Below are 25,039 nucleotides of genomic sequence, written 5' to 3' on the forward strand. Positions count from 1 at the left end.
CACGCGCTCGTAGGCTGAACTGGGGTGACCACTGGATCTCAACATCCAGCCCGTCGCCCAGTTTCAGCGTACTTGCTTGAAGATCTCACAGGAACACTGGAGAAAAAAAGCTGTCTAAAAAAGTATTTCTAAAAAAATCCTGCCAGGACCGAAGATCCTAGCAAGGAATCTAGGTCCTTACTCCTAACTAGACAGAAAAAAAACTGATTTGCTGTAGCAGGAAGTGAGAGGATATACCCTCTGGGACTGCCCCTAGGGTGTGGCCAGAACGTTTTCTTTCCTGTCTAGTCCTACTCCTGTAGAGGGCAGTATAACCCGAGTTGATATTAATCAAGGAGGACTACGTCTGTCAATGAGCGACAGAGAAATTTGTATTAATGTGCATAAAGAAGCCAAGGAAAGATGGAGAAATGTCCAAAAGGCATCAAATTACAGATTAGACATTCTTATGTCAACAAAAGTAAAGCAAAAAAGAAAACAAAAAAATGGTGTCTGCAAAAGTTTGGGCACCCTGCAGAATTTATAGCATGCACTGCCCCCTTTGCAAGGCTGAGACCTGCCAGTGTCATGGATTGTTCTCAATCATGGTCTGGGAAGACCAGGTGATGTCAATCTCAAAGGTTTTAAATGCCCAGACTCATCTGACCTTGCCCCAACAATCAGCACCATGGGATCTTCTAAGCATTTGTCTAGAAAACTGAAACTGAAAATAGTTGACACTCACAAAGCTGGAGAAGGCTATAAGAAGATAGCAAAGCGTTTTCAGATGTCAATATCCTCTGTTCGGAATGTAATTAAGAAATGGCAGTCATCAGGAACAGTGGAAGTTAAAGCAAGATCTGGAAAACCAAGAAAAATATCAGACAGAACAGCTCGCAGGATTGTGAGAAAAACAATTTAAAACCCACGTTTGACTGCACGATCCCTCCAGAAAGATCTGGCAGACACGAGTTGTGGTACACTATTCCACTATAAAGAGATACTTGTACAATATGGTCTTCATGGAAGAGTCATCAGAAGAAAACCTCTTCTACGTCCTCAGCACAAAAATCAGCATTTGAATTTTGCAAATGAACATATAGACAAGCCTGATGCATGGAAACAAGTTCTGTGGACCGATGAGGTTAAAATTGAACTTCTTGGCCGGAATGATCAAGGGTACGTTTGGAGAAGGGGCACAGAATTTAATAAAAAGAACCTCTGTCCAACTGTTAAGCATGGGGGTGGATCAATCATGCTTTGGGGTTGTATTGCAGCCAGTGGCACAGGGAACATCTCACGAGTAGAAGGAAAAATGGATTCAATAAAATTTCAGCAAATTTTGGATGGTAACTTGATGCCATCTGTGAAAGGGCGGAAGTTAGAGAGGATAGCTTCTACAAATGGATAATGATCCTAAACACACCTCGAAATCCACGGGGTATTACATCAAGAGGCGTAAACTGAATGTTTTGCCATGGCCTTCACAATCTCCTGACCTCAACATAATTGAAAATCTATGGATAGACCAGTGGTTCTCAACTCCGGTCCTCGGGACCCACCAACAGGCCAGGTTTGCGAGATAACTAAATTACATCACAGGTGATCTCATTTGCTGCTCAGTGATTGTGGTATTCTAGTCTGCATCCCCCAAGGTAATACTTAAAATCTGGCCTGTTAGTGGGTCCCGAGGACCGGAATTGAGAACCACTGGGATAGACCTTAAAAGAGTAGTGTGTGACAGACAGCCCAGAAATCTCAAAGAACGAAGACTTTTGTAAGGAAGAATGGGCAAAGATACCTCAAACAAGAATTGAAAGACTCTTGGCTGGCTACAAAAAGCGTTTACAAGCTGCGATACTCGCCAAAGGAGGCAGTACAAGATATTAACTCTGCAGGGTGCCCAAACTTTTGCAGACACCATTTTTTGGTTTTCGGTTATTTTGAAAGTGTAAATGATGGAAATAAAATCTAGCTTTTGTTGAAATATTATAAGAATGTCTAATCTATAATTTGATGCCTTTTGGAGATTTTTCCATCTTTCCTTGGCTTCTTTATGCACATTAATACACATTTTTACCTGGGTGCCCAAACTTTTGATCACCACTGTAATATACAGTGGGTACGGAAAGTATTCAGACCCCCTTAAATTTTTCACTCTGTTATATTGCAGCCATTTGCTAAAATCATTTAAGTTCATTCTTCTTCCTCATGAATGTACACATAGCACCCCATACTGACAGAAAAACAGAATTGTTGACATTGCTGCAGATTAAAAAAGAAAAACTGAAATATCACATGGTCCTAAGTATTCAGACCCTTTGCTGTGACACTCATATTTAGCTCAGGTGCTTTCCATTTCTTCTGATCATCCCTGAGATGGTTCTACACCTTCATTTGAGTCCAGCTGTGTTTGATTATACTGATTGGACTTGATTAGGAAAGCCACACACCTGTCTATACAAGACCTTCCAGATCACAATGCATGTCAGAGCAAAATGAGAATCATGGAGGTCAAAGGAACTGCCTGAAGAGCTCCGAGACAGAATATGAGCAAGGCACAGATCTGGCCAAGGTTACAAAAAGATTTCTGCTGCACTTAAGGTTCCTAAGAGCACAGTGGCCTCCATAATCCTCAAATGGAAGACGTTTGGGACGACCAGAACCCTTCCTAGAGCTGGCCGTCCGGCCAAACTGAGCTATCGGGGGAGAAGAGCCTTGGTGAGAGAGGTAAAGAAGAACCCAAAGATCACTGTGGCTGAGCTCCAGAGATGCAGTCAGGAGATGGGAGAAAGTTGTAGAAAGTCAACCATCACTGCAGCCCTCCACCAGTCGGGGCTTTATGGCAGAGTGGCCCGACGGAAGCCTCTCCTCAGTGTAAGACACATGAAAGCCCGCAGGACTCCAAGATGGTGAGAAATAAGATTCTCTGGTCTGATGAGACCAAAATAGAACTTTTTGGCCTTAATTCTAAGCGGTATGTGTGGAGAAAACCAGGCACTGCTCATCACCTGTCCAATACAGTCCCAACAGTGAAGCATGGTGGTGGCAGCATCATGCTGTGGGGTGTTTTTCAGCTGCAGGGACAGGACGACTGGTTGCAATCGAGGGAAAGATGAATGCGGCCAAGTACAGGGATATCCTGGACAAAAACCTTCTCCAGAGTGCTCTGGACCTCAGACTGGGCCGAAGGTTTACCTTCCAACAAGACAATGACCCCAAGCACACAGCTAAAATAACGAAGGAGTGGCTTCACAACAACTCCGTGACTGTTCTTGAATGGCCCAGCCAGAGCCCTGACTTAAACCCAATTGAGCATCTCTGGAGAGACCTAAAAATGGCTGTCCACCAACGTTTACCATCCAACCTGACAGAACTGGAGAGGATCTGCAAGGAGGAATGGCAGAGGATCCCCAAATCCAGGTAAGACTTGTTGCATCTTTCCCAAAAAGACTCCTGGCTGTATTAGATCAAAAGGGGGCTTCTACTAAATACTGAGCAAAGGGTTTGAATACTTAGGACCATGTGATATTTCAGTTTTTCTTTTTTAATTAATCTGCAACAATGTCAACAATTCTGTGTTTTTCTGTCAGTATGGGGTGCTATAATGATTTTAGCAAATGGCTGCAATATAACAAAGAGTGAAAAATTTAAGGGGGTCTGAATACTTTCCGTACCCACTGTATGTTATTGCCAAAGTCCATTTCCTGGAAAATAATTTTCTTTAACTAAAGCAGATACAAGTGGAGGTTCCTATCATCATACTGCTGGTAATGTATGTAACATATTCATTACCAGCAGTATGACAATAGCAGTCTTCGGTATTTAATAGGAACCTCAGTTGTATTAGTTTTAGTTAAAGAAAATGATTTCCCAGGAAATCAACAACCAAGCCCTTTCACTAACAATGCGTTTTAAATTTCTCTATAACCCAACAGACTCATGCACAGCTGTGGAAGATTTTCACAATGGATATCAAAGGGCTTCCCTAACGCCAGCATGGGGTTGGAAATCCACCACGCTAGAGATTCTGTCCTTGGGGGTTTGATGGATTGGGCAGTCCAACGGCAGTCAGTTTGTCCCACATGGCCTGAAAGTGTATTGCAACCGTCTATTGTAAAACTGGGTGTATGGCACTGCTTCAAAAACCATGACCCGCATCAATGGTCTAACAGACTGCCATAGTCACAAACCCAGGTTGCATAGCAGAGCAACCCAGGCATAGACAGCTTTAAGGAGGGCCACTATCTTTAACAGATCTTTAAACACAGGAGGGTCTAGATAAGAAATGGTTCTATCCACCGCAAAAAAATGCCCATTTCTTATGGAAACATTAGGCAAAAGGATATTGCTGGGCAAAACATTTGGGAGGAGCAAAATTCTTCAGCGGTGAGGCAGTCTACGTACTGGCTAAACCACTGAGCGGACCAGGAAAGTCTTAACGGGTATAGGAACTTTTAGAGATCCCATGATGATACCTTTGGGTAAGCAGACGCTAGCTGTTCCAACACAAGAGTTTACAGCTTGAATAAGTGTAGCATCTTTCAGCTTAGAGGAAATGTCTAAAGCAGGCATAGCCTGATTTGACACTTCAGAAAAGCATAGATTCTTCCTTAGCCGGCACCTCCTTCTCTTACACTGACTGGCTCTAAGGCAAATTTTAAGACTGACTGAAGAGGAGGGAAAGGTTGGAGAGACAAGACTCTGTCCCCTGCTGTCTGAATAAGGCCAGAAATGTCTGACTGACAGTCACTAGCTCTCTGCTCAGGGGGCGCTGAGAACAGAGTGAACAGTAGTGTTTGATTGCTTAGTTCTCAGCCTTAGCGCTGGCTGGGGACAGATGCAGAATCGGAGCAATGCTGCATCCACCTAGGCAAGTATGAATAAAATAAAAATTAGATTAATTTCAATACTTCTCTGTTAAACCACTGTATAGCAAAGCCCGGATATATAATGGAAAAAAATATCTCTACCCATGAATTCAAGCAACCACAAACAATACCTAGAAACGTGGTTTTTAACCACTTGCCAACCAGCCCCGTGAAATTGCTGTACCTGTTGGTGGTTCGCAGGAGCGATCCTGGGGGCGCGCGCCACTTGCCAGCGGGGAAGCTGATCCACAGGGCTGGCGGCTGCGATTACCGCCGGCCACCCGCAAATCGCTCCCAATGAAGAGAACAGCGGTCTGCTGTGTTTACAACAGTTGTTCTCTCGGCTATCAACACAGCTCCTGTGTTCCTCCCATTTAGGAACACATGTCTGTGTTGATTTCACAAAACTACCCCCCCCCCCTCCGTTAGGCTCACATATAACCCTTTGATTGCCCCTGGGTTAACCCCTTCCTTTCCAGTGTGTTCCTCCTATTTACACGTCTGTTGATTTCACAAGCCCATCCCCCCCCCACAGTTAGAAAACACCCCCTAGGCTCACAAAACCCTTTGATCGCCCCTGGGTTAACCCCTTCTCTGCCAGTGACAGCGGGTGACGAAAGTGCTCTAGGCAGTCAGTCCAAGGGGTGTCCTTATCAGGCTCTGAAGAACAGGGTAACCTTGAAACGCGTTAGCCAATGTGTCTACGAGCATTGTGAATTTACATATGTGGACTTAAGCAGATGTTATGTCTAAGCTATGATGCAAGCATTGGTTTGGGAGTAGTCACCTCTGTTTTTTATAATTTAATAAAATGTGCTAGGCCCACGCGCCTGCTTTGTTCCTTATACTTCGTTAAATCCGACTTCACCAGTCTTGAGGGCAGCGAGGAGCACATTATCCACATGCAGTAATATGCCAAGATAGGAGTTTGACACCACGTTGAGACTTATCCCTCAGTGCAGGAGAGTAAATATAGCGACATTTTCAGATCTACTAGCATGTAAGAAACATTCGTCTATATAAATAGACCTGTTGGGGAGTAGGTATTAATTATTTTTTCACATCCATATTCTTATAGAACCACTTAATCTACACAATAAAAACATTTGTTTTTCTTCTTCTGAGCTTAGGCAACAATTATGTACCCCAATATAGGGATTTTTATTTTTTTATATCTATGGGTGAATTCCCCCTCATTTTACTAATCCACTTTATTTTATTTTAAGGTTATTTTAATTTTGTTTTTATTTTCTGTGGTTTTATTTATTATATGTTCTAGTAAAGTGTGTCCAACACAGTATGGAGTAAAGCAAACACATTCGGCATAGGAATGATTTATATAAAAACTGTTGTGATATGTATGTACCCTCATTAACCACTTACCGCATATCAACGTAACGGTACGTCGGGTAACTTTGTGGTAGTATACCGGGATGATGTCTCTAGCTAGAGACACCATTTCGGTACCGTGGTTTGAAGCCGACGGTCGGCTTTCCGTCGGTAATGACCGATGCGGCTAGGGAGCCGCTCGATCGTTACCCGGGTGAGCGGAAGGGGGCGCCCCCCCCCCCACCCGCCGCCTTCCGTGGCTTTGCTCTGGGGTTCCCTCAGACTGTCTACTTTCCAAAAAGGGTAATTTGGGAGGTATTTGAATTGTCCTGGCATTTTAAAGCAAGTCTCCAGCCCCCCCCCCCCCCCAACCCCAACCGAAAATTAAAAGTCAGTAGCTACAAATAGTGTAGCTGCTGATTTTAATATTAGGACACTTACCTGTCCAGGGATCCCACTATGTCAGCACCCCAGCCAATTTTTCAATCGACTCTCGGGTGCTGCTGCCATTCCTTATAAGGATGAAGTCGAAAACCAGTACCTGCTCCCCCTCCCCGAAAAGGTGAAAGCAGGTAGAGAGAAGCAAACAAGCGGAGCGTCCTCTTTTGGGTGGAGCTCTGCTTTACAGGCCTCAAGAAATTAAAATCGGCCATCAAAACATCAGGATTTTCAAATATATACACCATAGTTTGTGGATACTATAACTTTCCTACACAATATACACTTGAGATTTTTTTTTTACCAAAGACAAGTAGCAAAATACATTTTGGCCTAAATTAAAGAAATGTGACTTAAATTTTTTATTGCATGTTTTATAAAGAGAAAATAGTGCATTTTTAAAATGTTCAGTCTTTTTTGGTTTATATAATAAATAAAAAAAACTTGCGGTGATCAAATACCACCAGAAAAAAGCGATTTTTGTGAAAAATTCAAGTTAGGCTTACCAGTAACTTGTTTTCTAGTAGTTTTTCAGGACAGCACATGAGAAAACGTAGCTCCTCTCCTTCTCACACAGTTACACACACACCCACCATAGACTTTAAAATTGGAGGCCTCTCCCCACAGTCCCCAGTTGTCGAATGGTACCTCCGGCCCATTTGAAAAACATACGCCCAACAGCATAAACAATATCATATCGGGGTGGGCAATTAATGTGGTCCTGAAAGACTACTAGAAAACAAGTTACCGGTAAGACTAACTTGAATTTTCTCAAAACGTCTTTCAGGACAGCGCACAAGGATAAATGAGAACTTACCCCATCAGGGCAGGACTACAGCTTGCAAAACCTTTCTGCCAAAGGCCTGCTCCCCAGCAGATAATAAATCCAGTCTGCAATGGCTTAGGAAAAACATGCTTGACTACGTCACCGCTTTACAAATTTGTTCTGGGGTGGCACCGGCCTTCTTTGCCTATGTGGCTGCTAGAGCTCTGGTAGAATGAGTATGAACACCAAACGGTGAAACGAGACAAGTAAAGCTGAGTCAATTGCCATGCTTAACCATCTGGCAATTGATCCTCTGTCCTTTTTTGGTCCCAAAAAAAAAAAAAAAAAAAAAAGATTCAGAACTCCTGAATTCTTTAGTTATTTCTAAATAGCGTAAAAGGATTCTCACATCCAAAAAAATTAAAACCTCTTTCCTTTTCCCCTAAAGGGTTAGGACAAAACTGGGGATGCACCGAAATTTCGGCCGAAAATGCAACTCTCTCATTTCGGCCGATAGGGGGTTAAATATGCCGAAAATGTATGGCCGCTGATCCGTGCAAAAAGTGAGCTATTAACTTCCCTGTCCGCCACGATCCGATGCCTATGCCTTCATTGTGATTTACAGCTTGCTAGACCAGTGACGTCCCGGGGGAGAGGGACCCAGAATGCAGAGTGTAGGAGGATCTCATTCTCCTCCGCGCCGACTGCTGCATGCTCCACCTACCTCCTCCCTTCACGTGGTGTTCGCTGGGGAGGAAGGTAATGTTGATATGTAGGTATCAAAGAAGGGGAAACCAGCGCTATGGATTTGAAACTCAGAGGTAAAAGGTATTTCTGTATTTAGGTTGCAGCCACCAACCAACCTCTAATAGTAAGGGGTCAGACGTAGTGAGTGAAGGGGAAAAATAGTTAGAAACGGCGCTACCTTTAGTAAATAAAATAAACCAAGTGCGGTTCTATACAGACCAGAAATAATGTGTAAGTGCAACAATAAATAAGTGCTTAGAAATAGTGCTCATATAAATGTATAAAATGTATAAAAACTGGCCAAATATTAAAAACACAAGTGAGCTGGTGCAGAAATTTAATATTGTGACAAGATATGATATAGTACAGATATTAATAAATATAGGTGATTAGACATATGCCGGTTTTCGGTAATTCGATATATCGCGGTATTGCATAGCCACGGTATTGTTATTGTGGCATTTTTAAAATACCGAGTTTCTCTGTCAAGTCTGCCTGACTTGTGAATTGATACATTTCAGTGAGCTGGATGACTCATTCACTCACTCAGCTAACACCTTTCAGCATTAAGTCTCCTAACTATAAACAAAAATGATTACATTTGTATCTTTTCCTTCCCTCTGCCAGGGAGAAAGGAAGTTTAACCTCTTAAAGACTGGATCTTTTTCTGACACTTTTTTTTTTGCTAGAAAAGTACTTAGAACCACCAAACATTTTATATATTTTTTTAGCAGAGACCCTACAGAATAAAATGGCGATTGTTGTAATATTTTATGTCACACTGTATTTGCGCAGCAGTCTTTCAAACGCAATGATTAGACTTTAATGAATAAAAAAAAAAAAAAAAAAAACATAACAGTAAAGTTATCCCAATTTTTTTTTTTGTTACACAGAGAATCGTGATCTTTATTCCAAGCTAAAAAATCGTGATTCTCATTTTGGCCAGAATCGTGCAGCTCTAATAAATATATATATATATATATATATATACACACACACACGCATAGCAGCCCACATTACATTATTATATAGCCATCAAGCAGTGTCTACAAAAAATGCAGAAAGCTTGCCAGAGCAGGAACTGCAGGTTAGTCGCATGGTGCAAAAGCAGGATGGATTTCAAGGCCACTGAATTTTAAAAAAATGCTGCATGCACCTTTTTTCTGCGGAAAATTAGGGCATAGCAGCCCGTTCAAATCAATGGGCTGCTATGCCTGTGCAAATGTGGGCCGCCAACCCGCATACATGTGAACCACCAACCCGCATACATGTGAACCAGGCCTAAAGCAATAGTAAAGTCATTTATAAACAACACCTCCTTCAGGTTTAACCACTTCTTGACCACAAGGATTTGCCCTCTTAATGACCAGGCCATCGGATCGGAGCCGAGCGCCAGGACCAGTTATCACCAGTTAGGCCAGACACTGCTTGATGACCTATTTTAGGCCTGGTTCACAGAGTCTGTACTGACTGACTATATAATAATGTGCATAAGTGAACCAAAGCCCCTAAATTCAGCAATGAAATTGAAGTGAGGTGGAAATTTAATAATTTAAATTTAATAATAGAATACCGTGATAATACCGTATACCGTGGCAAAACCTTAATCAATTAATCGCAGCATGAAAATCTGATACCGTCACAAGCCTATAGGTGATGTGCATATGAAGCTGTTGAACCCAATAAAAATAGATAATAATGGTGGGAAAAAAGTGGGTGAGATAAAAGTGTTCACTGATGGTAATGGGTTCCAAATAGATATAGTTCAGGTGAATATGGTGATAGTGGTGGTGAGTATGAGATGCTGCGTTCCCAACAACCACTAGAGGTCGCACTTACCCCTCAGCAGGAAAATGTATATGGCTGCATAGGGTAAGCCCAAAGAAAAACCCAGACCTGTCTCCTATCTATCCTTGTATCTACATGGTGAGGATCTTTCCTACTGAAAAAGACCAAGCCAGTCTGCTTGAGAGAATCTCTTGCTTCTTCCACCACCAGAGAGAACTTTTTACCCTGGTAGGCACTGTCATCTTGATGTCCAGTGAGGCCAAGTCCCCATTCCACACTTTCAGGATGAATTGTTGCAGGGGCCTGAAGTGTATTCTTGCCCACTGGGATGAAGGCATTTAGTAAGCCAAGAGCAGACATCAGGAACCTAATTGACACCTGCCAATTGCTCTGCAGTAGAGTCAGGGCAGTCCAAATCTTTTGCATTTTCTCTTCTGGTAAGAAAATCCTCTGTTCCGCCAAACAAATTCAAAACCCCAGAAATAGGACTTTCTTGGATGGGGTCAGATTGGATTTTTGCACATTTATGATCCAGCCCAAGCTCTTCAGATGATCGGGGCCCCCTGTAGATCCTTCCTCCTCCTTCCTCTCAGCGCTTGCCAGAAACAAAAGATAGTCTAGGTATGGGATTACCATGATGCCTCTGAGCCTTAAGAGAGCTAAGGCCTTGTAACGGAACTGCAACCCCACAATGTGCTTGTGTGCTTCCGTCAGTGTTGAACATGCATATCAGATATTCTAGCCGCCCCCATAAAAAACTAGCTATGAATAGCTTGTATAAGCCTTTATTGAACAGACTCACACCGAATATATACCCCAACAGGTCAGGTGCCTGATTACATTATCATATGCAGATGAAATTGTGTACAGAAATATAATTAACCTGAACTAATTTCCTAGCCATCGGGACAGAAACAAAAAGGTGAATGGGAATCCACAGCTAGACAATGTTATAATTAACTCAGCACTGCAACAAGGCTAAAACAAAATACATTACACATTATCCCAAGTATAAACACAGAACACCTTATTAAACAGACAATAGCAGGTGACTCCAGTAGCAGACTGTCTGGCTCCTACATTGAAGTACATATAATCCACATTTAAGCAATGTTTTGATTATTTAGGAGCCGCAGACTACAGGCTATAGGTCTCACAGTGTAAAGTGGGATTACTTCTTCATATATTTCTTGCAGTATATGGTTGATAAATATTACTGTCCCATTTGAAGTAATCCAAATCATATTCTCAGTGTCCATTAAGTAGATGTCCCATTTCCTTGGTCACCCTGTGCCCCTAATAGACACAGGGTGAATTACACATAAGAGGGGCCTAGGGAGTTAAGAGAAGGATTTCTCAACCTCTCTAAGGTAAGCTGGGTTCCAAGGGCCCCCAATCAAACAGGCCTGCGCCATCACCTTTGTGAAAATGCGGGGAGAGGAGGACAGGAAGAAAATGGCAAAGACCTAGACCACAGGTGCTGGAAATGTTGCCCTAAACTCAAGACCAGTCTCAAAAACCTTTGGCAGTGCTCAGATTGGGGTGTGGAGATAGGCATCCCTTAAGTCGACCAATGCCATGTAACAGTCTGGAAATAGCAGATTTCTGACAGAAAAGACTGAGTCCATCCGCACTGTTTAAGGGCTTCAGGCTGAGGATTAAGCAATATTTTCCTGATGGCTTTCCCACCAGAAATATATGGGAATAAAACCCCTTCACTCTTCTTCTGCAAGGACCAGTACAAACAGTCCTCGAAGTATCAGATCCTGAACCAGGTACTTCATTGCAAGAGCATTTACCAGATTTTTTGGAATATCTGTCACAAAATTCATTGGCGAAGCCTCTGCAAATTCTATTTCATACCCCTTACTGACAAGATTGCGGATATAAAGGCTGTCCTTTATTTTCTCCCACTGTTAAGGAAATCCTGTAGTCTTCTTTCCACTGGAAGCGGCAAGTCATTGAGACTTCTGGGGCTGCAGAGGCATACTGAAAAGGACTCCTCCCTTTCCTCTTGCTTTCTGTGACCCCCCCCCCCCCCCCAACTTTCCTTTTACCCTGAGACTTGTCACCTTTCTGCAAATTCCTCTGGGGATGAAAAAACACTTTGGCATTTTTTTCTTCTTTCTAACAAGAAAATACTTTTTCCTGTCTGCCGTGCGCGTCAAGATGGATTCCAAGTCTGGCCCAAAGTGAAGATCCGAAAACAGGATTCTGCATAGTCTCACCTCGGAGGCTAGGTTCCCCTGCCAGGTTTCCAGCCAAAAGGCCCTTCTTGCCGAATTAGACAAGGCAGCTAAGCGTGCAGTCATCCATCCTTTTATCCATTGCTTCCTTTAGACTTCCCAGGTCCTCAAAAGCAAAGTCTGTGGTTTTTGAGACAGCAACATCCAACTTAGGCATTTTGTTCCAAACCAATGAGGAATCTTCCTCAAACAGGAACCGCCTCTGGTGAGATCTCAAAAAAGTTTTTTTTTTTTTGTTTTTTGTTTTTTTTTTTTTTATTTCATTTCTGGATCCTGCCATTCCTTGTTTACCATGTCAGAGATAGCTGAATGGACAGGAAAACATCTACCTTTTATCTCGCTGAGCCCCAGGTACACTTTATCATGAAGTGAGAGATCCTTTTACTCCTCCTTAATGCATAAGGTGATATAAATCGCTTTGAAAGTCTACTTCTTCTAGCGAAAATTTAAAATTTATATTTTGATGCTAAAGCATCTTCAATCTCTTCCCCATCATCTTCAGTATCCCCTTCAGATCACGGTGGAGAGATGGCAAGCTATGCTGAAGGAATCCCTGACCCTGCATCTAAAAGAAGCTGACTGTGGTGTGGCTGTGGGCTCAGAAGCACTCTGGGATGAAGACCCCAACAAATCTCTAAAATACTGTACAGTCGCACTCCACTCAGCCTTCACAGAAGCCAAAAAATCATTAGGTGCTGCAGCCGCTTCTTTTCTCACTAAAGAAGAGACAATTCTTGCATAAAAGCTTTTTCCATAACTCTGACAACTTTCTCTTGCATGAAGGACATCTCCTCTTGCTACTATATTCCTTTTCACTGCTCTTAGCTTAAGAGACAATAGAAAAAAACAACCAATTCAGCTACTGACAGACAAAGTACCACAGCAAACACCAGTGCAGCTAGCACCCAGAACCAAATTCCACATCACATTGTGCACTGACCCTTTACACACAGGATCCAGTGAACAGAAAGACATTCAGCCACCAGGGGGAGTGAACACAGAAAAAACAGCAGCATAAACACAGCCCATAGAAATCCCTTCTCCTACCTGGGCTTTGCAGTTGCCACGGCCTGTCCTGGGAACCGCAGTCGTTCCAGTCTCCTCCACTGCAGAACCTGCAGCGATTAGTGTGGCTGTGTCTCTTGGTCCCAGCATCCTGGAACACCACAGTGCAGAAATAGGCACTGGCTGGGTCCTAGCCCCCCACCCCTGCGTCCAGCAGCCAGAAATGATGCCACACGTCTGGCAGGAAGCTTTGCCCCCACCCGGAAATGACATCATGGGCATACCCAGAAGCTGCTGGACACCAAAAACATGGCCGCCACCAGGAGACATGAGGGGCTGCAGCTTGTCAGTCAATACTGGCTTTACCCGAGCACTAAAAGGGGAGAGAGGAGCTAGAAACAGGCCCTCCTCACCTGGGACACTGCCTGGAAGCCCCTCCTGCAAAAAAGGGAACCTCTCTGGTAGCCCCAACAGTCCCTGTGTTTTCCTACCTGGCCAGAGGAAACACAATAACTGAGGACTGTAGGGAGAGGCCTCCAATTTAAAGTCCATGGTGGGTGTGTGTTTTTTTTCTGCGTGAGGAGAAATTCATCTCATGTGCTGTCCTGAAAGACGTTTTGAGGAAAAAAAAAAAAGGGATATAAATTTTGTCGAATAGCAAACAATGGTCTGGTCATGAAGGGGGTAAAATCTTCCACAACCTAAGTGGTTAAAAGGGGATAAATACAATGCCCCAAACTTTGATTTTACATTGAAGGCCCATTTTGAAGGATAAGTTCACCTTTTATTACATGTTATACCTATATTTAGGGTATAACATGTTACTAAATCAGCAATTTCTGCAACCATCCCCCCCCAGTCAGCGTTGTGACAGCAGGCAGGAAATTTTATCCCTGCACACACTGCCAGATTTTCTAAAAAAGCACAGCCGTGCGGGGCTTCGTCCCCCAACCACATCATTCATTTACAGAGCTCTGTGAATGAGACAACCACAACTACCATTAACCATTGCAGCTGACAGCTTGTAGTTCTCAAAAGAACTAGGAGGGCGTCAGTGAGAGATCTAGTAGTAGTTCAATGATTTACTGCCATTCTGTAACTTTCTGCCCGTAGGTACAGGCAGACAGCTATAATAACAGTCTGCAGGAGCCTGAGATTGCCCGTGACCTGCTCATCAAGGGTGCAATGCTTTACAAAAAAAAAAAAAAAAAAAAAAAATGTGTATTTATCTTTTTTGTATCCGCAAAAAGATGTGCATTTATCATTTTTTTTTTTTTAAAAGTTGAACTGGGCATTTAGGGAATGACTGGCAGCACAGGGCAATGCACAAATACAGTCTGCTACTACATGTGCTGTGGTTCGAAGGAGCTCTACAAGAAGAGAGGATTATTTATAAGTAAAATGCATGAATCTGGTCATCTGCATTTAACCACTTTCCGCCTAAGGACGTCTAACGGCATCCTAGACTTTGAGAGATTGAATCTTAAGGATGCCTATCTTTTTTTTTTTTTTTCTTCTGCATAGCCACTGACCCCCCCCCCCCCCCCCCGCTCCCTCTGGCTGGCCCGTGCGATCGGCTGGCAGCAGCCGTTTACCATAGAGAATACCACGGACCAGATGGTCCCCGGCAATCTCTATGACCTTTAGAGACCAGGCGTGACATGACGTCACTTCCGGCCTAGACAGGTGTAAACTATGCCATCTTTTTACCTAGAAAGGCTGAGATCACTTTTTTTTTTGGATCTCAGGCTTTCCAGGACTTCTAGACCCTAGATCTCTCCATAAAGACCTGTCATGCCCAGGTCCTGTTACAAGGGATCTTTACATTCCTCGTAATAGGAATTAAAGTGATGAAGGAAAAGAAAAAAAGAAGGGATAGTGTAAATATATATATATACACACACACACACACACACACACACACATACATACATACACACACACACACACACACACACACACACACACACACAATTTAAAGCACCCCCGTCCCCATGTGCTTGCAAGCAGAAGCATCCCCGAGTTGCGCCCACAAGTGTAAAAGGCATTCAAACCGTTTACAGGTACCACCGCGAACGCTAGCGCGATAGCAATAATTCTAGCACAAAACCTTACAGGTCGCCTTAGTGTGAACGGGGGCTAAAAGAATGAAATTACACATTGTAAAACATGTTTATAGTTATCTCCCAGCTTAGCAATGTTGATAAACATTTGTCGGGGGCTTTTTTATTATTTTTTTGACAGCTGTGAGTGAGCAGAGAATGGCTCTGCACTGTTTGAATCATGGAAATGCCGAATTAAGATTGTGAGAGGGGTTAAATGGAGATTTTTTTTTTTTTTTTTTTTTTTTTTTAACGATTGTGCAGTTCTATCAGCAACTAATAAAAATAGACGCAAACTGAACTAAAGACAAATGTGAAAACTTATCTAAGCTGTACAATTATTCATCAGCTTTTCTTAGCAAATAATGTGACTGAACAGATGATGCCTGTGTGGAAGGGCCCTGGGAGTGCAGTGACAGGGGTCTTCCCTTAATGGGGAGAGATTTGAATACCTGTAAGGTGTTTACTGCTGCCTGTGCCCACATTTGCAAGATTCACGCTATCTATTCGTCCTGTTTACCATTATCACTGAAAGGAAAAGTGAAAGAAAGTTCCAAACTTTCAGTTATCAGAAGACTAATAGAGAGGAAATCTTCCAATGGAGGCACTAGTTCTGGTGACACCCTAAGATTCCCTCACTTTGGAGATATGGTTTCTCCCTTCCTGTTTTGGCAATGGGATAGGAAAAGAAGGAAAATCTCCCCAACGGCCCTTTCACATGGGCACCTTCCATACAGGGAGGAGGCAGACAAGTCCATGTTCGCTCAGGTTATGTAGAGCGAACATGGAAACACCCCACTCTGCTCTACGGGCAGCCGGGAATAAACAGACTCTACTGTCCGATAACATCCGGCTGTCTCCGATCCTGTCTGCCCAAAACAGAAGATGATGCGTTGGTCCTTCATATTTCTTTTTTTTTTAGTGGTGGATGTAAACGTACACAGGTCATGCAACATGCCTAGCCCCTTCTCTGTCATGTCTACAGTAACTATAGTTTCGTGGAACATTAGGGGGTCTACATGATGCCCTAAAAAGCACTATATTACACACTTTACTTCGGAGGCATCTACCTGTGATTTGTACACTACAAGAGACGCACCTCACCAGAGACTCTCTCATGTCTTGATTTTGCCTGGGTTGGTAGAGCGTACCATTCCACTCACACTGTATATTTGAGGGGTATGGGTGTTTGATACACAACTCCATAGACTACCAAGAGCTGGAAAGTTCTGTTGATACCAAAAAGGTAGATTTGCGTTTTTGATATGCTGCATATATTCTCTACGTTGTATTCTAGCATTTATCTACAGTGCCTTGCGAAAGTATTCGGCCCCCTTGAACTTTGCGACCTTTTGCCACATTTCAGGCTTCAAAGATATAAACTAATTATTTGTGAAGAATTAACAAGTGGGACACAATCATGAAGTGGAACGAAATTTATTGGATATTTCAAACTGAAAAATTGTGCGTGCAAAATTATTCAGCCCCTTTACTTTCAGTGCAGCAAACTCTCTCCAGAAGTTCAGTGAGGATCTCTTAATGATCCAATGTTGACCTAAATGACTAATGATGATAAATAGAATCCACCTGTGTGTAATCAAGTCTCCGTATAAAATGCACCTGCACTGTGATAGTCTCAGAGGTCCGTTTAAAGCGCAGAGAGCATCATGAAGATCAAGGAACACACCAGGCAGATCCGAGATACTGTTGTGGAGAAGTTTAAAGCCGGATTTGGATACAAACATGTTTTCCAAGCTTTAAACATCCCAAGGAGCAATGTGCAAGCGATAATATTGAAATGGGAGTGATCACTCTGGATGAACTGCAGAGATCTACAGCTGAGGTGGGAGACTCTGTCCATAGGACAACAATCAGTCGTATACTGCACAAATCTGGCCTTTATGGAAGAGTGGCAAGAAGAAAGCCATTGCTTAAAGATATCCATAAAAAGTGTAGTTTAAAGTTTGCCACAAGCCACCTGGGAGACACACCAAACATGTGGAAGAAGGTGCTCTGGTCAGATGAAACCAAAATTGAACTTTTTGGCAACAATGCAAAACGTTATGTTTGGCATAAAAGCAACACAGCTCATCACCCTGAACACACCATCCCCACTGTCAAACATGGTGGTGGCAGCATCATGGTTTGGGCCTGATTTTCTTCAGCAGGGACAGGGAAGATGGTTAAAATTGATGGGAAGATGGATGGAGCCAAATACAGGACCATTCTGGAAGAAAACCTGATGGAGTCTGCAAAAGACCTGAGACTGGGACGGAGATTTGTCTTCCAACAAGACAATGATCCAAAACATAAAGCAAAATCTACAATGGAATGGTTCACAAATAAACATATACAGGTGTTAGAATGGCCAGGTCAAAGTCCAGACCTGAATCCAATCGAGAATCTGTGGAAAGAACTGAAAACTGCTGTTCACAAACGCTCTCCATCCAACCTCACTGAGCTCGAGCTGTTTTGCAAGGAGGAATGGGCAAAAATTTCAGTCTCTCGATGTGCAAAACTGATAGAGACATACCCCAAGCGACTTACAGCTGTAATCGCAGCAAAAGGTGGCGCTACAAAGTATTAACTTAAGGGGGCTGAATAATTTTGCACGCCCAATTTTTCAGTTTTTTTATTTGTTAAAAAAGTTTGAAATATCCAATACATTTTGTTCCACTTCACGATTGTGTCCCACTTGTTGATTCTTCACAAAAAAATACACTTTTATATCTTTATGTTTGAAGCCTGAAATGTGGCTAAAGGTCGCAAAGTTCAAGGGGGCCGAATACTTTCGCAAGGCACTGTATATACCATCCCCATACAATGAGAGCCTCAAAACCTTACTAGCGTATCAATTACACTGCCTGGAGTTACCACTGTTTATTATGGGAGATTTTAACTGCTGGCTAGATCCAATATTGGATAGACATCCCCCTGTTCCTGTAGGCCAGGGTGTTCGCCGCACGGCCCTCTTGAAGCTTTCTAAGGAACTGGAGTGGGTTGATCCTTGGAGGGGCATGCATCCGGGGGGAGCAAGTGTTTTCCTGCTTCTTCAATACACATATATCCTTGTCTAGGTTAGACTTAGGTCTATGTAACTCCCAGGCAGTCAGACATGTGAGCGACATTGCATATACCACCCAGAGAATTTCTGATCACTCCCAGATGCTGGTGTGCGTGGAGGTTCAATCACCGCCTGGGCTGCTGAAGGCCCCTTGGAAGCCTAATGGCTTTTGGTTAAACCTTATACCTGCACGCTCTGGCATCAGTGAGGCAATATCCGAGTTCTGGCGGTTCATGCTGTTCACCCGTGTATGGGGGCTGTTTGGGATACTTTCAAGGCCTTCTTGCGGGGGCCGCTTCATATCGGAAATCCAGGCGTTAAAAGGGCAACATCGGCTCAAGGGGAAAGGTTGGAAAGACTAGTGTGTGACCTTGAAACAAAATTATTGATGATCCAACAGAATCGAATAGGGAGGGGTGGCTGGTGGCTCAGGAGGCATTATCCCACATAACCACTTCAGCTGCAGAGAAAAAGCACTTCTTTAACAGGTTGGCATTCTTCGAGGAAGGGGAGCAGACAGGTCGCCTACTAGCTAAGCTTGCTCACCCCCACCGGTCCTCCCTGGGTATTAGTGCTTTGGGAGATCGTGATGGAAAGACAGTTACCACTCAAGAGCTGATCATGACTGAACTGGTCAATTATTATTCCACCCATTACCTCTCAAAACAATCCTACTCAGAGGACAAACTGGTAGGATATTTGGACGCTGTCCCTTTGCCATTGCTTTCTTCGGTGGACCGAGACATGTTAGATGCACCAGAGGAGGAGTTGAGGGGGGGGCGACTAGTCTGTTCCCTAACTCGAAGGACCCTGGATATAATGGGTTGCCAATAGAGGTGTACAAGACCTTTAGGGATGAGATCTTACCTAAATTGATACAGGTGTTTAATGAAGCCAGGGCCAGTGGTTGCCTTCCTCAGAGTATGACCAGGGCCAATATTATCCTGTTGCCGAAACCTAGGAAGGATCCACTGGATTCAGGGACCTACAGGCCCATTTTGCTTTTACAGAGCGACATTAAGATACTCGCAAAGGCATTGGCCCTGCGACTAAACAAGGTTATTGCGTCTATCATACATGATGATCAGGCGGGCTTTATGCCACAAAAATCTACATCAATTAATAATGGGGATAATGTGGGTGACAGATTGTTGCTGTTGCTTGATGCTCATAAGGGCCTTTGACAGCATTGAATGGAAGTACTTGTGGTCAGTAATGCGTAAATTTGGCTTTGGCGAAGGGTTTATCTCATGGATTCAATTACTTTATTATACCCCAAAGGGACCATTAGGGAAGCAAGCAGGATGTCGGCCAGCTTCGATCTCCACAGGGGAACAAGACAGGGCTGCCCCCTGTCACCGCTCTTGTTTGCGCTGGCTATTGAGCCTATGGCTGCCCTCATTAGGTCCAATGCAAAGATTTGCGGGTTTAAATATGAACAGGTACAAGAAAAAATAATGTTATATGCAGATGATACCATGCTCATGTTGGGTGATACAACCTCTCTTGAAGAAACAATGTTGGTAATCTCGGAGTTTGGCACATAAACTGATCAAAGTCCTCCCTGATGCTCCTGGAGGTTACATCACAGGTTACAGCTAACATACCCATTTCCTCTCAAATTAAATATCTCGGTATTCAGGTCACACCTCGACCTTTGGACTATATAACCCTAAATCTGACCCCCCCTGCTTGCCAAATTTAGGGATAGAGTTAAAATGTCTCTGGTTGAGCGGACTAACCTTATTAAGATGAAAATCTTAATAGTGAAAATGCAAGGTGGGCCCGATTTGTGGGTACAATCGCCCCGCTCTGATATTCAATTACATGTACAAGGTTGTTTCGTACAGAGGTTTCATCTCCCAGTGTTACTCAATGCTATTAAACAATTTCCTAAAGGAGCATCCCATGAGTGTGGTATCCAAACAGAAAGGGGATGTAGATTCTTTGGAGGAGGATCTCCTGGCAGTCAAGCAGTGCTCCCTGAATGTGGCACAGAGTCTGTCACAGCTAGATTTACTATTAAGGGTCCACTACACCCCAGTGAGGTTATTCCACATGGGAAGGGAAGCCCTACATGCTCCAGATGTAATGGAGACCGGGGAAACTTGACTCACCTTATGTGGCGCTGCCCAAAGCTGCATAGATATTGGAAAGAGGTCACTGCTACCATTGCAAATGTCTTTCAGGTACATATACCCAAGGATCCAAAAATCTGTGTGCTGGGAATTCTGAGTGACCTACAGATAGAGGATGCACCCAGGCTGGCCATAGCGAGGGCGGTATTTCAAGCCCGGAAGGTAATAATTTGCCATTGGATCTCTGCAAACTCCCCTATCTCAAAGGAATGGTTAGTTCAAATGCGGGATACCCTCCAATTACAAAAATATATTTTTCAGCACAGAGGCTGCTATGATAAATTCAATAAACAATGGGCACCTTGGTTAGACACATCTGGTCTAGCACCAGTGGACTTGACTATGGTCCTGCTGGTCATTGGTAGATGGTAATTATGAATTGGTTTTAGAAGTTACCCTTGGGAAATGGGGTGTGGGGTTATGGGAATATTCATGCAAGTCGTGTATCTGTTAATGGTTATGATTTACTATGTTTCTATGGATGGAATACTTTTAGGCTTTTAAATCTGTATGTTGTATTGTATTTTGACTGAGCGGGAGACTGTACTACTGGCACAATTTTTAAACTGTTCATTTAATAAAATGTTATTTGAGATAAAAAAAAAAAAAAAAAAAAACGTACATAGGTCCAATTACATCCGTCTTTATATAGGAATGCATGGACCTTTAGATCAAGTCCATCGGAAAAACTCTGACAGGCGGACCTGATCAAATCTCCCCTGTGAAAGGGCCTTGCAGGGGTTACAACTCCCCCTCCTTACTCTATCCAAAAAAAATTAAAGTTTTGTCTTTAATTCTACTTAAGGCCCTATTCGCATTATGATTTGGAATGCCAGACATTGAGCCTATTCTTGTGCGTCGTTGCGTTACACATTAATTTCAAAGAGCTCGCCTATGCACAGTAAAGACGCTCATGTACCTTTCTAAGCTTCACACAAATATTGTGCATTGCCATCTTTGGGGTGCCATTATCAATGAATGATACTCACCTTTTCACCAGTCCTCGCCAACATCTTCTCCTGTGTGCCGGTTTTCAGCCATTTTCATTGGCTTACGCAGGATGACGCCACTCTTGCGCAGGAGCTTTTCATTTCAGCACACAGGTTGCTGTAAGCCGAACATGTTACTCTGTTTACAGTCCGGAGATTGCTGTGAGCAAGGCAGGTAGGTGACATTGCGGGTCTCATCTGCTCAGAGCATGTAAGAGTGGAACTTAGTTGCACTACAGGCTTCATGCAAACTGAGCTTAACCACTTAAGCCCCGGAAGATTTTACCCCCATTCCGACCAGGGGGTATTTTGCGATTCGGCACTGCGTGACTTTAACGGACAATTGCGCGGTCGTGCGACGCTGTACCTAAACGAATTTGGCGTCCTTTTTTTCCCACAAACAGAGCTTTCTTTTGGTGGTATTTGATCACCTGTGCGATTTTTTGATCACGCGCTATAAACAAAAAAAAGAGCGTCAATTTTGCAAAAATAGCAATATTTTTCACATTTTTTTATATGAAATTCCTCCAAAAAAAAAAATGTAAAAATCAAAATTTTTTAACTTTTTCGGCCAATTTGTTTTATGCTACCTATGTTTGGTAAAAAAAAAAATCGCAAAAAGCGTATTTTGATTGGTTTGTGCAAAAGTTATCGCGTTTACTAACAAAGGGAAAGATTTTTGTCATTTTTGTTGTTTTTTTTTTTTTAACGTGTAATGGCGGCGATCTGCGATTTTTTTTGCGGTACTGCGACATTGGGGCGGACAGATCGGACCCTTGACTGACATTTTTGACACTTTTGGGGTTACCAGTGACATTTCTACAGTAATCAGTGCTATATATATGCACTGTTACTGTAAAAATACACTGGTAGTGAAGGGGTTAACTTCATTTGGGAGGGAGGGGCTGTGTGTATCCCTAGGGGCGTGCTTTCTACTGTGATTGGCTGTGGCTTCAGCTGTAAGGACACTGATCAACGGATCTACATACTAGATCCGAGTGATCAGTGTCTTAACAGCAAGGAGAATGACAGGTGGCTTGTTTACACAAGCTGCCTGACATTCTCCCTCTCCCCCGCCGATCGCCGAGTGACCGGCGGACATCGGGTCCGCCGGTCAAATGCGCGGGGGGGGGGTCCGTGACCACGCGGGAGCGCGCCTCCGGGGGCGCGCGCTCGCTCCCTAGACCCTCACAAGCTAGTGACGTAGCCCTACGTCACTTTGCCTGTGAGGGGCTGACTACCGACGTAGATCGGCGTTAGGCAGTCGGCAAGTGGTTAAAGTGGACCTTCAACCTACCGAGGAAGATCCTGAATTTTTTTTTATTGAAAGTCCACCCCGCCTCCCCATGCAAGTCACTCGACTTTGGGAATGACGCACACACTGTATGTCACATATCCCAGAAAGCATAGCCTTTCATCGAAGAATAGGAGGAGGGGGCAGGTCAATGGATGCATAGGCTTTTAGCAGAGATTAGAAGCTGCCACGGTATGCCAGACCTTCAGAACGCATGCGCAGACAACATCACTGGCTATATCCAGTGTGCCCATTTAGGAGATATTCATTTTACCTACAGGTAAGCCGCATTATAGGCCTACCTGTAGGTAAAAACCACAAAATGGACTTTACTACCGGTTTAAAAAATTCCGCCGTTACATGCATTTGGTGGTTTGTTTGTTAGTTTTTTTTTTTCAGCCTATAAAAGCACCTCTATGTAAGCCAATATGCCCATCCTTTTGCACACCAAAGTTGCGCTCAGGAGAGAAGCTGAAGAGCAGAAAAAACACTAAACACGCCTAAATTTATGTAGCACAATGTAGCACAATGTAGCACAATGGCTAGCCTCTGATCTGTCCCGGGTTGCACTTACCTTTTAGGAGAAATACTTACCTTGAAAAAGTCTTGTCCAATGCTGCCATCTCAGGTGTGGGCAGCTTGAAGCCAGCGCGATCCTCTTCTGCGCCCTCTTCCGTCTTCTTCGCTCCCACGATGCACTGCACCGGCCCCGCCGTCACTTCCGGTGCGTGCGCGCGGCATGCCCAGAAGCTGTTTAGAAGGGAATGACGTGCGCGCCCCGGAACTGACGTCGGGCCGGTGCAGGCGCATTGATTCCTGAGAGCGATGACGTTCTGCTCCCAGGAATCATTGCAAAGCCAGGAAGTGACGAATCGCCGTGGCCGCCGAGGGGAGGAAGAAGGAAGTAAGCTAAGTATATTTTCTTCTATACGAGGTAAGTAAAAAAAAAAAAAAAAAAAATGTGATTATCCATTTGTTTTTCAGGTGACCCGGAGCGAGAAGATGGAGGCAAGTATAAATTTAGGGTGGAACTCCGCTTTAATGCATTAAAGAGGAGTTCCACCCCCCATGAAAAAATTAAATGTCAAACAAATACTGTAGCTGCTGACTTTCAAATATTAGAACTTACCTGTCCGGGGTTCTTGCGATGTCAGCACCCGAAAGCCAGTTTTTGTATCGGCTCTCGGGTGCTGCCGCTGCCCTTCAAGGTAGGGGGAACCTGGCAGTAAAATCTTACAGCTTCACAGCTGGTTCCCTACTGCGCGAAACGTGCTGCGCTCTGTAATTGGCCCGGTGGCAGAGGAAAGGGCGGTCGAACTTCCGAGGGACAACGCCGTGGCGCTGCCTACCAGAAGTGGGGGGGGGGGGGTCAAAAACAGGTACCCATTTCCCCCTCCCCCCTGAAAGGTGCCAAATGTGGCACCAGAAGGAGGGGGGGGGGGGGGAGCATAGAAGCAGAAGTTCCACTTTTGGGTGTAACTCCGCTTTAAGCTAAAAAACCTTCTGCCTTTACAACAAATTAAAGGTGAAAAATCTTAGGGCTTTAAAACCACTTTAATATTCTGATCAATGGAATGCATTAAGACTTGATGCACCTGAATGTGTGTGCAATATGCAGCTTTAGGTGCGTTTTTTAAAGCAGTTTTCCTGCGGCGAGCAGTTCCGGTGTTCCATGTCCAGGAGACGTAAATGAGCACCCCTCAGGTCTATAAAACCTAAACATCTTTCAGAACACAGAGCTGAACAAAGCCTCCATCACACTGATCACTGAAATGTACAATGCCCCTATTTTCAATCATTGGAAGAAGTGTGCAGCAACCAATCAGACATCAGCCTGCTGAGGGGAGATCAGTGAAAAGCTGAATTCTGATTGGTTGCCATGGGTTACAGCATTTCTTATATTCGCTTTGCTCTATGTATGTTAGCACTGAGCAGCCTTTCAGCACTGCACACACCGGCCGCCCCCTCCGTGGAATACAGCGCTGGGAGGGCAGGTGCCCGGGCCTACGGCCAACTCTGCATCAGTGTAAACAGGGTGCCCTCTCCTCTGTGCTTCCCATACAATCATCCTCACATCCCGGGGAGGCCTCTCACTACACACTATCCTCCTCCCTTCCTTACATTACGGCGCCGAGACCAACTCCGCACCGAAATATAACGCTCACCTTAACGGAGTCTCTTCGGTTCCTCACCGGCAGAGTACACAAAGGCAGCTCAGCAGCTCCGGCCTCCGTACAAGATGACGAGAGCGACCCCGTCCAGAAGAAGAGCGACATTATCGCA

At 43.9% G+C, this 25,039-nt stretch overlaps 1 protein-coding gene across 1 annotated transcript in view; it reads right to left on the reverse strand.

The window, feature by feature from the left end:
• Positions 1 to 25,039, reverse strand: part of ZBTB39 (zinc finger and BTB domain containing 39) — a 27,831-nt gene extending 2,792 nt beyond the window's left edge. Inside the window, 1 exon segment of the mRNA XM_082245661.1 lies at positions 24,922 to 25,039. The gene's annotated coding sequence lies outside the window, so the exon portion shown is untranslated.

The sequence above is a fragment of the Pelophylax lessonae genome, assembly GCF_965119305.1.
Source record: "Pelophylax lessonae genome assembly, chromosome: 2".
In the NCBI taxonomy this organism is placed as follows: domain Eukaryota; kingdom Metazoa; phylum Chordata; class Amphibia; order Anura; family Ranidae; genus Pelophylax; species Pelophylax lessonae.